Raw genomic sequence first — 16,132 nt, 5'->3', positions numbered from 1 at the left:
ATGAAAGTGAAAAGTGAAAGTGAAGTCCCTCAGTCGTGTCCGACTCTCAGCGACCCCATGGACTGCAGCCCACCAGGCTCCTCCGTCCATGGGATTTTCCAGGCAAGAGCACTGGAGTGGAGTGGGGTAAAAATAAATTAGCATCAAAAAGATGGTCATAGTCATCTTTATCCTAACTTTATGCTCTTTTTTTGTAAGGAGAAGGTGAGCATATCTAAGTCTAAGAGAGAGTTGCATCATGTTTGACTAAATCATGATATGGTTCTTGTATCATTCAAGAATTACTCACAGCTGGAAGAATGTGAGGACTGATGACTGTAGGACAGGACATCTCTGCTTCTTTTGCCCCCCAGTATAATTAACTTGCTCCTGTTTGTTCATAAACATCACAGGTGCTCGAAACTTGAAAATGCTTTTCCCAGACTTTGTAGCCAGAAAACTCAAATTTAGGTTATCCTACAGAGAGGTGAAAGAGATGTACTTGTTATGCCCAGTGCCCGAGTCCCCAAAACTGAGAGAATAAGACGTCCGCAGCAATGCAAAAGCATAAAGGGGTTTATTGCTAGCTCGAGCTAGGGCTCAAGTCTCATCCAGAGCAGTGGAGTCTTGACAAGAGCCCCAAGCTCTGAATCACAGCTGCTTATATACAGGCAGTCTTTTGTCTCAGCAATAGTGTGGTTGGCGTGTGGTGATTGACTCAACCTTGGGTCATCATGGTGATTGACTTAACCTTGGTGTTATCGGGGACCTTGGTCTCATTGGGGACCTTGATGGGGCTTCCCAGAATTATGACTCATGCTTACAAGAACCTGAGGCTTAGGCCTAGTGTGGCCTGTTGAGTCTGTCATGGCTCAGGTCAGGTCCCAACAGTACTCTCAGAACGAGATAAGTAGAAGAGAAGCAAAATAGTTTATTGTGCAGGTGTATACACTTCATGGGATGACTGACATGTTTTGCTAATCGTGTTTCCTGCCCTCTTGAAAACCACACGAATTGGTCCCATAGTAACAGGGATCACTGGTGGCAGTTTCTTGGATTAGTTTGCTAGGACTGCCATAATAGAATAACATAAGCAGAATGACTTAAACAACAGACATTTATTTCCTCATGGTTCTGGAGGCCAGAAGCCCAAGATCAAGGTGTTGGCAAGGCAGGTTTCTTCTTATGTTTTTACCTTGGCTTACCAACAGTCACCTTCTTGCTGTGTCTTCACTTGATTTTTCCTCTGTGCATACACATCCTTGGGCATCCCTCTCTGTATGTCTAGAGTTTCTCTTATTATAAGGACACCAGTCAAGGCATATAAGAGTTCACCCTGATAATTAATTAATCAATTATTAATTCTAACTTAATCACATCTTCATTGGCTTTCTCTCCACATACAACCATAGAGTCACATTCTGGGGTACTGTAGGTTAGAGATCAATGTTTGATTTTGGGTAGGTACAACTCAGCTAGTAACTTTGGATTTCTGATCATCAAAATGCTCCCTGAACTTTTGTGCATGCATTCTCAGTTGCTCAGTCATGTCCAACTCTTTGCTACCCCACGGATAGTAGCCCACCAGGCTCCCATGTCCATGGAATTCTTCAAGCAAGAATACTGGAGTGAGTTGCCATTTCCTTCTTCAGGGGATCATTCAATCCAAGGATCAAATCTGCATCTATCTCCTGCATCTCCTAGCTGGGTAGGGGGAATTTTTTTTTTTTAACCACTGTGCTACCTAGGAAGCCCCATCAGAAGATTTCAACACTTGTTGAACTTGTTAAACACTTGTTAAACTTCTCTTTCTTCTATTAACTGGTTTCTATTTGAAATACTTTGATCAATTTTTGGCTTTTTGGCTGGTAAAGAACCAAATATGTTTTTATTTTGAAGCAAGGAATCAATGACGTATACACTCCGGGAACAATCTTGAAAAGCCTTGGCAAACATGTCTCAATGGGCTAGATAGTAAATCTTTTAAGTTTTATGGACCAAGAGAAAAAAAATTAAAAATATTACTTAGATATTTATATAGCCATTTCAAATGAACGATTTAACTGTATAAAGCACATTCTTAGTTTGTGGGGCTTATTTGGCCTCTGGGCCATAATTTGCTAGTTCTTGATTTAAATCATTTGTTGATTTCTAGATACAAAACTTCGGAGAAGGCAATGGCACCCCACTGCAGTACTCTTGCCTGGAAAATCCCATGGATAGAGGAGCCTGGTGGGCTGCAGTCCATGGGGTCGCTAAGTCGGACATGACTGAGCGACTTCACTTTCACTTTTCACTTTCATGCATTGGAGAAGGAAATGACAACCCACTCCAGTGTTCTTGCCTGGAGAATCCCAGGGATGGGGGAGTCTGGTGGGCTGCCATCTATGGGGTCGCACAGAGTCAGACACGACTGAAGCGACTTAGCAGCAGCAGCAGCAGCAGATACAAAATTATGAGGCACAAGAAGAAAAAAAATCATAAAAGCTATTGTGACAGCACTTCATGAACCAAACCCAGATCAGCTCTATCATGCTGCTTCTTCATTTTAGGTCTGGTGTCTACAGGATGTTATTCTCCATAGTACAGCCTGCTGTGCAATGTGACTTTACCATTGCAGGACAGGATGTGTATTTGATGAATCAAACATATATGCTATAAAAACACGTGTGTACATTCCTACTAGAATTCTACTTAGACAATCTTTATAAGAAAGAAGTCACTTTAAATGTCTGTTGTCTCAAACATACATACTTTCAGTCCCCCAGCCTAGTCTTCAGGTTGGAATATTGTGATAAAATTGAAATTATCATTTTAGATTAAATATGTTTAGTGCTGGTTTTATATAATTCCTCAGATAATTTAAAACTATATATTTTTGGACATTATAAAATACTCAGAATGAATTACATACACATGAAGGAAAGAAATGAATTTGTATCAATGCTGATCTATATGGGTTAGCTATTTGGGCCAAAAAAATCAAAATCATGCAACAGGTGAAAGCCATCTCTATTTCTATTCCTGCTCACTAAGCAAAGGAAAGATAAGACATTTCCACTGTGATTTTTGTGGCTATGTTTTTGAATGTGAACATATATGCTCAATATGAAAAATAGTGTTCTAAAATAATTCTTTCTAACAATTACTCTTGGTTTCACATTTATAAGTTAAAGTTCTTGGAACCAGTAAAGCAAAAATTTATAAGTATTTGAGGATTATCTTTTGCTCTTCATTATAGAAAGATTCTGAGAAAAACTATATAGACAAGCTTTTGAATTTGTATAGATTTAACTTAAAATGTATTTTATTTATTAGTTATTATTCTTAAACTTGTCTAGCAGCCATACTCCAATTAAAAAATATATATAATTATATCTTTCCAGAAATACACATACTCAATATAAGACAATCAAAAAAAAAAAAAAAAAGATATAGCAGCTTGTTGGATGCTTTGTCTTCACGAAATGAGTTATAATAGCCACTATTTTCCTAATTAATTTTCTAGTTAAGACTTTTACTCTCTGGCTTCAAGTTCTGCCTTTCAGGCAAGCTAACTTAAATAATAGGGGATTTATAATATTTTACATTCATATTAATGTATGGGATATAATCAGAAAGATAGATACTAATATAAAATGTTGAGATAAATTATTATGTGAATTAAAATCTTACTTTAAAGAAATTTAAAATCTTTAAAGAAAAGCATCTGATGAAAACATAATATGTCTTATCATTTGTCTTTTTTGTTGCTGTTTTTTTCACTACATTATTCTCCCAGTCTTTATAAAATCCTAACAAAGTAGATTTAAAAGGCCTTTTGAATATGCAGGTCATTGTGTTGATTTTCTATCTACAAAATTAGGCATAATGAACAATTTTTGTGTTTTTTAAAATTTATTATTCTTGAAGACTCCAGGTTCTTTATATCCTCATATCCTGGAAAGATTCCTCATATCTTGGAAAGTTATAGTCTCTTACACTTTGAAAAAAATATTGGATAAATTTTGTTCTACTTTTTAAAAAATAGCAAACAAGCAATAGATATATAAACTGACAAAGACTAGAGAACTAGATATATTGTATTATCTGTATGGGATACACTGCTTATTAATGAATTTACTTGGACATGTTCCTTAAGTTCTCTAAGATTCAGTTTTATTTTGTTTTTAAAATTAGAGTATGATGGTTACCATACTGATTTTTAAAATTAAACATTCTATGAGATTAGATATACATATGTATGTATGTATATATGTATTAAACATTTTGGGAATAGGCATTTTTTTCTTTGGTACACAAAAAGTGTTCCTTGGAGATTGACCATGTCCTGTGATTGTTTTTGCTTCTACCATTTACAGGAGTGGATGCTTGATAGTTGGAGAAAAGAGAAAGAGTCAGACAATCAGAAGATAAAGATGTATATGCTTAGTATTTCAGTACAGAAAACTATAATAAGTGAACATCACTGGCGAAAGGGTAATGGACCTACTTTATAATATAAATGAATTTTTCAAAATTAAGTAAAAGACAAAGTTTTTAGATGCGATGATTTCCTTTGACATCGAGTTGGATTAGATGTCTAAGCTACTTTCATTAAAAAAGAAACTCATTCATCTATGCTTCTAATAGGGTAAATTACCACACCTCTCAGTAATTCCTTGTCTAAGAAAAAGAAATATTAAAGCTAAAATAATCAGAAAAAAAGTATATTTTTCCCAGATTCTATAACTGAACATGGCGAATATGTAGAAATCCAAAGAGATTTGCATATACATTTATCAGTAGTTTGTTAAGGTAGCAAAATACAAAAGCAGTGAAAAAAGCAAGAGAATGTCTATATAATAGCAACAAACAAATAAAAATAATATTATATAAAATATCATTTTAAAAAGCACTAAAATATAGCATATAAGTAGGAATAAATCTGACAAACATTGTATAAGACTTATGGATGTGCCAATGAAAACTACTGATACTGTTTAGAATAAATATATAGAGATGACAGATAAATGGGTAGATATTTGATAGATAGAAAGTGATAGCTAACAGATAGTCCATGCACTTGGGTTGGAAGCTTGAGTATTATAAGCATTGTGCATTTTTTCAAGTTGCTTTATAGATTAAATGCAATTCTCATAATTTTCAACACTTAGTTTTTCATTTGTAAAGTTGAGTTCATTCCAAAAAATATGCTGAAATATGTAGAGTTCCAAGAATAGCCAAGAAATCTTTTAAGAAGCACATCATTGGAATATTTGTTGTCCTAGTTAACAGGAGTTATTTCAAACTATAATTAAAAGAGTGTAATGTTGCTGCTAAGTTAGACAAATACACATATAGAACAGAACCAAAAGTTCATTAACAAACTAACACATACATAGATATTTAATATAATATGTCAATACAGAACATAGTGCACCATACTGAAATAAACCAATAAGGTGCTATGTAGATACCTATATATTAAAAATAGAGAACAACCTGACCCCTACCACACACAGAAATCAAGCCCCCCCCCCAAAAAAAAATCAAGCCCAAATTGATTTTAAATCCAAAACTAAAGGAAAATCCAAACACTAAACAATTGTATAGGAAACTTTTTAAAACCTTAAAGTATGGAAAGCATTTAATAAAACAAAACACTGTTTATATAGCAAAGGATTGATAAATAAAGCTCTATTAAATATAAAAAATCCTGTCATTCACCAGAAACATTATAATTAAGAAGAACATTTGAGTTACATTGTAGAAATTTGTTCTTATCCTTTAGAGATTCACAGTGGCCTTTTTACAAATAAAAAGGGATTTGATATCTTCGATTCTTGACTTTAAAATAATTCAATATGGTAAAAGCAAAACTAGGTGGTCCATGGAGTAATCATTCTTAAAACTTGATGATGGTATCTACAGATTCATTATAGATTTCTCACAAATTATCTCCCTAATGTTTAAAAATTTTCACAATAAGATATTTATTTATTTATTTATTTATTTTAATATATAGGATATTTAAATCAGCAGAGTAGGAAAAACCACTAGCCACACATATAATAGAAATGGACTTATATTCTGAATTGGTAAAGAACCCTTATAAATCAGCAAAGCAAGAAGACAACGTGTAGAGAAAGGACTAAGAGACTTGAGCAAACACTTCACAAAAGCAGACATTCAATTTCCAATAGACATTGGAAAGAAGATCAACACCGATAATTATAAAGACAATGTCAATTAAAATTACAGTGATAGACACATTCTGGCACAGCCACCAGAATGGCTACAACTTTTTTAAAAAATATTGACATGTGAGGTGCTGGCAGGAAGGCAGCACTAACAGGACATTCACATGTTAACTGAAGTATAAATTAATACAGACAGTCTTTGGGATCCCAGACCGGTTTCCCAGACCTAAAATCCATAAAGGTGCTAAGAATAAGCTAAGAGAAGATCTCATTAGACAGAACGCCAAACACACTAACTGTGTAATGATTCCCCTGGAGGAACTCTCCTTACGTCAACAATAAATAGAAAGAGACAATATTGACAAATGGCATGAGGATTTTCTACCACTAAAATAATCCCAGTGGGGGTGTGAGAATGTTACCAAACTCAAGAAACTTCAAGATTTTAATTCACTTTAAACAACACTAAAAAGATTGAAAATGTGGAAGGATCTGAAGGGCTAAAAAAATGAACCTGATCATACATTTCACTGGAGATCTGAACAACAGTAAAACCCTGTAGCGCAGTCTCCATCTGAAGGAGTTCTTCCGCATGGGTAACCCACGGGCTGACTGTGAATGTTACTGCAAGTCGCTGGTGGCAACTCGTCAACAATTAATGTGTGGGATGATAGAGTTCAGAAAGAATTCAAGAATTGAAGAATTATCCAGTAATTACAAGGAAAAGTTTACTATTTCAAATGGGCCAATACAGAGAAGTGGTTCAGAGGAAAGTTTAAGACCACACAAACAGACAAGAAGAAAAGTAACCCGGGCTTTGGCAAACAGTGGCACACAGATATTATCACCTCTATCCTATTTTCTTTAAAGAGCAAAGACCATCAGACACTAGAATAGGAAGTGGGTCCCAAACAAAATACAAAACAAAGAAGAGCAGCCTTCTGTCTGGAGCTCTCTTCAATGTACTGCTGATTCTAGATGGGAAACTCTTAGACATGCAAAAATGGTGGAAAAACTAAGGCAAATTAAGTATTAAAAAGGAGGAAGGTAAACCAGAACTTGGATCACTAAAGTTGGAAAAGCCATAAAAAATAAATGAACCCAAACTTGATTTCTCTTGAAATGTGATGGAAGATGTAATCAGATCATCCAACATCTTGCTTCTATGCATTCATGCTAAGTCACTTCAGTCATGTCCTACTCTGTGACCCCATGGGCTGTAGCCTGCCAGGCTCCTCTGTCCATGGGATTCTCCAAAGAAGAATACTGCAGTGGGTTGCCATGCCCAGATTATGGGTGTATGTGAAAGGAATGCTTAAGGAAAATTCACATCAGCTTATGCTTCCTGCAATACTCACACCTTACAGCGGCTATGCTAGGAAATCTTTAGTAATCTGCATGCCCCAAATAGAAAAAGTAGCTATAGGTGGTAGAATACATCCAGGATTTTGAAAACTACCTTGGACATAGGCAGAGAGAAAACAAACAAAAGAAGCAAGCAAATTGAGAAACCAGAAGTAGATTCTCACATGCATGCTTTTCCTGATGTAATTAACGAAGCTCAAGAGGAAAAACACATTCCCAAAGGTATTTTCATCTTAACCAGAATTATACCACATTGTGAAGAAAAGTGGTCTTCCCAAGTAGCAAAGTGGTAAAGAATCTGCCTGCCAATGGGTTCAATCCCTGGGTTGGGAAGACCCCCTGGAGGAGGAAATGGCAACCCCCTCTGGTATAATTGACTGGAAAAGTCCTTGGAGAGAGGAGCCTGGCAAGCTACAGTCCATGGGGTCGCAAAGAGTCAGACATAACTGAGCAGCTGAGCACCCACACGTGAAGAGAAACACTGTGTCGTGAACTGTGGATGCCTCCATTGATTTGAAACGTTAGGCTGCATCGTCATGGATTCTTACCCCTGAGACTCAGTTTTACTCAGTGCAAAGAGTATATGCATAATATTTATGGAGTAAAGGGAATAATTTATCAGTATTACTAACATTTTGGCTCTCCAACTTCGTATGGTTCTACTTAATTAAACTAGTTTAAAATGAAGATGTGAACCTTAGGAAAGCGTGTCCAAGATGATGAAGTAGGAAGACCCTGAGTTCACCGTCTCCCTCAGGCACACCAAAATTACAAGTATTTATAGAACAAATAGTCTCAGTAGTTGTGGCATATGGGCTTAGTTGCTCCTCAGCATGCAGTATCTTCCAACACCAGGGATCAAACCTGTGTCTCCTGCATCGGCAGGTGGGTTCTTTAGCTGAAAATAGTGTTCTTGATATTGGGCTTCCTAGGCAGCTGTGGTGGTAAAGCACCCGCCTACCAAAGCAAGAAACATAAAGAGACTTAGGTTTGATCCCTGGGTTGGGAAGATCCCATGGAGGAGGGCATGGCAACCCACTCCAGTCTTCTGGCCTGGAGAATCCCCATGGACAGAGGAGCCGGGAGGGCTACAGTCCATGGGATCACAAAGAGTCGGACACAACTGAAGCAACTTAGCGTGCATGCATAGAACAAATATTTATGAGAACAATCTGAAGATTCCAGAAAAGATTTTCTACAATAACACTATAAAGAAGGAAAAACAAGGAGATGGTTAGGAGAAGCAAAGATGCAGTATAGCCAAGATCTATACTCCCGGGTACGTAACCCCAGGTAGGTGATTAAACTGGAGTATAATCCAATTACAGAGATTCTCCCCCAAGGAATGAGGATTCTGAACCTCACGTTAGGCTCCTCATTCCAAGTATCTTGCCCTGGAAAGATGAGCGACCAGAATGTCCGACTTTGGAGGCCAGTGAGGTTTGAGTACAGGAGAGACAGAGATCTTTAGGAAAAATAGACCCCTCTCTTAAAGGGCATGCTCAAAATCTCACAGGCTCCAAGTCCCAGTGCAGAGGTAGTCATTTGAAAGGACTCTAGGTCAGATCCATTTGCTGATTTTGGAAAGTTTCCAAGAGGAGGAAGCAACTAGGGTTCCCCCTGGGAACATTAGATACTGCCAGCAACTATTTTAGGAGAGTGCATTACACCATGAAGACCCTGGTGCTGGCAAGCATCATTTTGGAATCCTCACGCTAGCTTACTAATGCTGGAAACTGGCCTCGTCCAGCAGCCTGTGTGCACCAGTATTGGGACGCCTCAGGCCAAACAGCTAGCTAGCCAGGGACAAAAATGGCATGATCTCACTTACATGTGGAATATAGAAAACAAAACAGAACAAGCAAAATGAAAACAGACTCAGAGGTACAGGGAACAAACAGGGTAGTTGCCAAAAGGGAGTGGATAGGGGAATGGGCAAAAGAGGTGAAGGGGATTAAAAGATACAGACCTCCAGTTATAAACAGGGTAAATAAGCCATGAGGATGTAATATGCAGAAAAAGGAATACAGTCAATAATATTTTGATAACTTTGTATGGGGAAAGATGGTTACTAGAGTTATTGTGGCAATCATTTCATAGTGTATGCAAACATCATTATGTGTTATACTTGAAACTAATATATGTCAATTATATTTCAATGATTTTCTAAGTTTAAAAATGTATCTAATAAGCTATGTGTATGCATGGGTGCATGCTCAGTCATGTCTAACTCTGTGGTCCTATGGACTATAGCCTGCCAAACTCCCCCCTCCGTGGAATTTTCCAAGCAAGAATACTGGAGTGGTTCACCATTTTCTACTCCAGGGATCCTCCTGACCCAGGGATCCAATCCATGTCTCTAGTGTCTCCTGCATTGTCAGGTGGATTCTTTGCTACTGTTCCACCTGGGACGCTATAGCTGATTATTCGTCTATTTAAAGGGTTGACTGGTAAAAAATGCTCTAAATGCTTCTACCAACACTTTGCAGAAAATTTTGGAATCATCTACTGTATTCGGACATAAGCAATCTTCTTGTTCAGTCACTAAGTAGTGTCCAACTCTTTGGCAACCCCATAGACTGCCAAGTTTCTCTGTTCATGGGATTTCCCAGGCAAGAATACAGGAGCAGGTTGCCATGCACTTCTCTAGGGGATCTTCCTTTGCATCTCCTCCTGTATTGGCAGGCGGATTCTTTACCACTGAGCCACCAGGGAAGCTCAGGCCTATCTTACATTTTAGCAGTTTTACTCTTTGTGGGTTACCTGAGAGAAAAGCATAACAGAGAAGAGATTTAGAGAACTGTACAGCAAAACATTATTTTTAAAAGGCAAATAAAGGAAAATAAAATATAAATATAAAAATATATAAATATGTACATGAACCCTTCCATATAAATGTTTATTTAATATCAGCAAATTAATCTGTTTTAAAATTTATATTAGGTACCTACGGGAAGAAGGAGGGGATTGGGACTGAGGGAAAACCAGAGATATCAGGTATTTTATTTATTGTCCTCTTCTGAGGTTTCATAAGCATCCATGTTTTGATAATTTATGGGTATGTACACTTAAGTTTTGTGCTCTTTTTATGCATGGTATACTTTAATAAAATATGCTAGGGAAAAAGGATTTAGTTTAAAATAAAATAGCAGTGCATTTGATAAGTGTGTAATGTAAATGAAATGTCAAGAAATACAAATAAACAGTGCTTGGTATTGAAGTTGCCCTCGTTACTTGGAAAATGCTAGTAGAAATTTTTAAATGTCAATTTGCTTTGATTCTAATGGGCATGGGGTTTTAGTTTGAAACTTTAATAATGCAATCATAATTTAAGAGTTATATCTTAAATATGCAAATATCATTATGTAGTATATAAACACCATTATGTGGTGTACTTGAAACTAACATGTGTCAATTACATTTCAATGAATTTCTAAGAGTTTAAAAAAATGTATCTAATAAGCTATGTGTGCTCAGTCATGTCCGACTCTGTAGACTGTAACCCGCCAGACTCCTCCCTCCAGGCAATAATACTGGAATGATGTCTAAGAGGGCTATTCTATTTAAAGCAAAAAGCAGCTTTGTAATGATTTTCTTTAACAATTTATACCAAAACAATTTAAATCTAATCTTAAAATGGGAATCATTTTAATGTTTATCCCATATATATATCTCAAAAAATTATTGATTTTATTGGGGTCTTTTCTGAAGATCCAATATCCTTAATATAAACATTGGCCATTTTACCATAAGGAATATTCATCTTATATATTTATTTGTTGCACTTACCACTTAATATTCTCTTTATCTAATCCCTGACTGTAATATTTGAGCTCCTATTTGTCATGAGGTAAGCTTGATTTATCTATATATATATATATATATTTTTAAGACTAAGTGTTGCAGTGTGGTAGAGTGCTCAATCAGTCCAATTCTGTATGACTCCAGGGACTGTAGCTGGCCAGGCTCCTCTGTCTGTGGAATTTTCCAGGCAAGAATACTGAGGTGGGTAGCCATTTCCTACTCCAGGGACTCTTCCCAACCCAGAAATCGAGCCCACATCTTTTATGTCTCCTGCACTGGCAGTCGGATTCTTTACCAGTGTGCCAAACTGGAAAGCTCAGTTCAGTATTGCCTAGATTCTAATTGGATTGGAATCGGGTCAATAATATTTCACAATTCTGAAGTTACTGTCTTCGATAATAAAGACTGAAAAATATAAGCCACTAGTTTAAAAACGAAAGCAAACAATGACTCAATGTTGCTGGGATCAGTTCAGTTACAGTTCAATCAGTCAGTCGTGTCCGACTCTTTGCGACCCCATGAATCGCAGCATGCCAGGCCTCTCTGTCCATCACCAACTCCCGGAGTTCACTCAGACTCACGTCCATCGAGTCAGTGATGCCATCCAGCCATCTCATCCTCTGGCGTCCCCTTCTCCTGCCCCCAATCCCTCCCAGCATCAGAGTCTTTTCCAATGGGATAGATATTTTTAATTTATATTTTTGTAGCAACAGATTATTGCTTATTAAAAAATACATTTTTAAAAGAAGTTGAGGAGAATACTTGGAAACACTATGCATCAGACTCATTGAGATGTAGTTCACGCCTAGAAAAGGGGAGAAGCTATCATCTCATTCCTTAAAAAAAAAAAAAAATCCAGGAGTGCCATTAAAAAAACAAAAGCACAACAGGAAAACTAGTTTAATATATAGAAACAATGTTTAATGTCTATTTAGGAGATATAATATGGAATATGAACGACTATTTATACTACTAGTAAACACATTTAGAGTTCTATATAAACTGAAAACTATAAAGGACTTCAGAAAAGTGTCACATTGATTATACATGCATGCTGTAAATATGTATATATACATATGCACATTATACATCATGAGGGGTTTTCATATACATTATGACCAGTACTCTGCAGTTCAACATAGCAAAGTGTGTATTTCTTTCATTCTGGAGATAATAAACTTGAGACCCAGATAGGTAGTATCTGTTTACAATCTTCTAGGGAGAAGTCAATGGTGGTACCTAGTTTGTTCCTGAAACTGAATTAAAGAGTTTCATATGATATTTATCTAATTACATCCTTGTTCATCTTACACATATTCATACACAAGCCCATTATCATTATTCCAGCATTACTGATGAGAAAAATGAGACTTTTAAGTTATAAAACTTAAATATTTGTAGTGAATTTTTAAGACTATAGATCTGTATTAAGACAGCTCTGAGTTTGCACTCTTATTTCTGTCACCAGATATATAAACTCTTGTAAGTTTATAACTTTACAAATATGATGATGTATTTAAGGAATAGGGTTTCTGTGATAATTAAGTGAAATAATATACAGATAATGAGGTGGTAGAATACATGACAGTTTTTAATAAATGCTCCTTATTTAAGATTCTAATCTTTCATATTTATAGAATAAAGCACTGTTACTGAGGAGCCTTTGAAATATGGATTTTTGGAGTACTTGCTATTATTTTATTTAATTTGCATAAAGATATCTTCATTTTTCCTAGTTGCTTTAGCTAAATTACACATATAGACTTACATTTAAAAAAAATTATTCAGAAGAAGAGAGACCATATTCTGTAATTGACTTGTATTTTAAACTCTATTAAAAGGAAAGCAACAATAGCTACTTTTAATTCATTCATGCTGTCAAAAACTACTATCATAATTTTGAAAGAAATTGACTTTACCAGGAAAGATCATAAAACCTCAAGAAATACTTGGGAATAATAACTAAAAGTAGCCAAAATAATATCTAAATAAGAGAGTCATGGTTTCCCTGGTGGCTCAGATAGTAAAGCATCTGCCTGCAATGTGGGAAACCCCGGTTCGATCCCTGGGTTGGGAAGATACCCTGGAGAAGGAAATGGCAACCCACTCCAGTACTCTTGCCTGGAAAATCCCATGGATGGAGGAGCCTGGTAAGCTACAGTACATGTGGTCACAAAGAGTCAGACACCACTGAGCGACTTCAGTAAGAGAGTCATAATTTTGCTTAAATATGTGCAATCTATGTACATATATTTATAAAGATACATGGCAGTGAAAGGTTATTTATTTTAAACAGTTTTTCCTCTTAAAAACAGTTTATTGATACAAGCAAAAATTGTTATACCTTGTGATGACCTGAAGTTGCTTATTATGGAGTAACTTCATTTCTTCTTCTTTAGAAGTTCATCATTCATATATTTAGTTATTTATTTCTTGGGGGGTGGCTATTGGGTCTTTGTTGCTTCACTCAGCCTTTGTCTAGTGATAGTGAGCGGGATCTACTCTCAAATGCGGGGCCAGGCTTCTCATTGCTGTGGCTTCTCTTCTCTGTTGTGGCGCACAGGATTAGTTGCCCTGTGGCATGTGGAATCTTCCTCAACTAAGGATCGAACCCATGTCCCGTGCACTAGCAGGCAGATTCTTTGCCATTGGACCACGAGGGAAGGCCCATAATTCAATATTTTTAAAACTACATATGGTTTTGACAGAGACTGTTCAGGTACTATATCTCTTATCCATCCCTCCCTCCACCCCACTGTCTGGCTTACTTGAAGAAGTAAAATGATTTTCATCTCTGAATCACTGACCACCATAGTGTGGGTCATAATTGCAAGAGGATTATTGAGGCATAGATAGTTCTCTTCTAGGTATTCCTGAGACCACTAGAGTCTTCTGTGAAATTAACAGCTTTTGGTCACTAACAGGCCCCAAAGTAAGAGAGAATTTTCCTACTGGGCTTCCTTGATCAGTGACACTGGTCTTTTACTGCTTCGGGTCTCAAACTAAAACATTCACTCCTGTTGGGTCTTGAACCTTCCTGCTTTCGATTGGAAATTATACCATTGGCTTTTCTGGGTGTGCAAGTGGCTGACTGTCGTTCTTGGGACTTCTCAGCTTCCATAGTCATTTCACATATTAATAATTCCTTATGAGGTATATATATATATATATATGTATATATCCTGTTGGTGGTTATCTTTCTCTGGGAACTCTAACTGATACTGTGGCCATATCAAAATTTCTTTTATTCTTTCAGTTATGTGTTCAGAATCTCAAACATATACTGGCTTGGTTATAAAACTTTTATGCTTTATATAATATATCCTTTCTATATATGTACTCTGTAAATATGCATATTTTCAAAATGTATTATACATTTTGTGTTTAAATTAGCAAGTGTTACTGTGTTTATCCTGGAGAAGGAAATGGCAACCCACTCCAGTACTCTTGCCTAGAAAATCCCACGGATGGAGGAGCCTGGTGCAGGCTGCTGTCCATGGGGTCGCAAAGAGTCGGACACGACTGAGCAACTTCACCTCACCTCAATGTGTTTATAAGGGTGTAAAACAGTCTGGCAAAAAACAGGTAGTTAATAATTATTTTCTGGATATTAAGTAAATTTTCCACATAAACTTTTTCCTGGTACTAAAATTGTCCTTGCTTATATCTGTTTTATAAAAAAATTGTGAATTAAGAAAGCATATTTAGCTTATTTTGGAAGTGATCTCACCAGTTCACAGAGAATAACTGGAAGGGTCCAGCTTCATTTTAGGGATAAGGAAAGAGATAATGCTTAGGTTACTTGCCCAAGGTCACGAGCCTGTTGTGGGGTAGAGTCAAGGTAAGTACCTAGTGTTCTAAGCTCCATATACCTTTTATTATTCCATGCTGCCTCTCAGCTTCACAAGTTCGAGATCTCAGAGGCTTTCTATGTGCTTGTTTTGTTCTGTTTCTTTTTTAGTCACTATCATAAGGATTTGGGGCCATGGAGACAGCTGCTGCACTGATGCCCCTTGGTTGCCAGTTCTCTGGGATGGCTGGCCATGTAAATGATGGTTGATTATCCTGTTGGCACAATTGTGTGCTTCTAACATCTCTGCCATATGGTTGTGTTTTCCCATTGGAAAGTCTGACTAGTTTGTAAGCTTTTTTTTTTCTTTTTCCTCAAGAGCGGAGACCATGACTTCTACTTCTTAGAAAATTTATTTTGGGCTGAGTATAGTATATACAAAAGCATGAGGTTATTAACACATTGGGTATTCATACCCCTCTTCTTATCCTCCTGTGTAGTCAGTACATATGATTTCTCTATTAGCTTTCTGTTGCTGCTATACCACAAACTTAGTAGCTTAATATGATGCAAATATATTATCTTATATTTCTAGAAGAAGTCTGAAGTGGGTCAGCCTAAAATAAAGGGATCACCAGGGCTGCATTCCTCTCTGATGCCTCTAGGGAAGAGCCTATATTCTTGCCTTTAAGAGCATCTAGGCTGCCCATGTTTCCTGAATCCTTTCATCTTCAAAGCCAGCAATCTTAGATTGAGTTTTTTCTCATATCACATACCTCCAACACTGTTTCTACCATCCATTTCTTATTTTCACTCAGACTTTCTGCTTCTCTTCTTTACAAAGTACTTCTGTGTATACGATGGCTCCAACTGAATAACCTAAGATATTTTTCTTATTTTAAGGTCAGCTGACAAACTTAACCCTATCTGTATGTAACCTTAATTCACACTTGACATGTAACTTAACACAGTCACAATTTTGGGAATTAGTATGTAGATATCTCTGCAGGGG

The sequence above is a fragment of the Capra hircus genome, chromosome 15 (assembly GCF_001704415.2).
Source record: "Capra hircus breed San Clemente chromosome 15, ASM170441v1, whole genome shotgun sequence".
NCBI lineage: Eukaryota > Metazoa > Chordata > Mammalia > Artiodactyla > Bovidae > Capra > Capra hircus.
The sequence above is the reverse complement of the archived record's forward strand: the minus strand, read 5'-3'. Positions refer to the sequence as shown.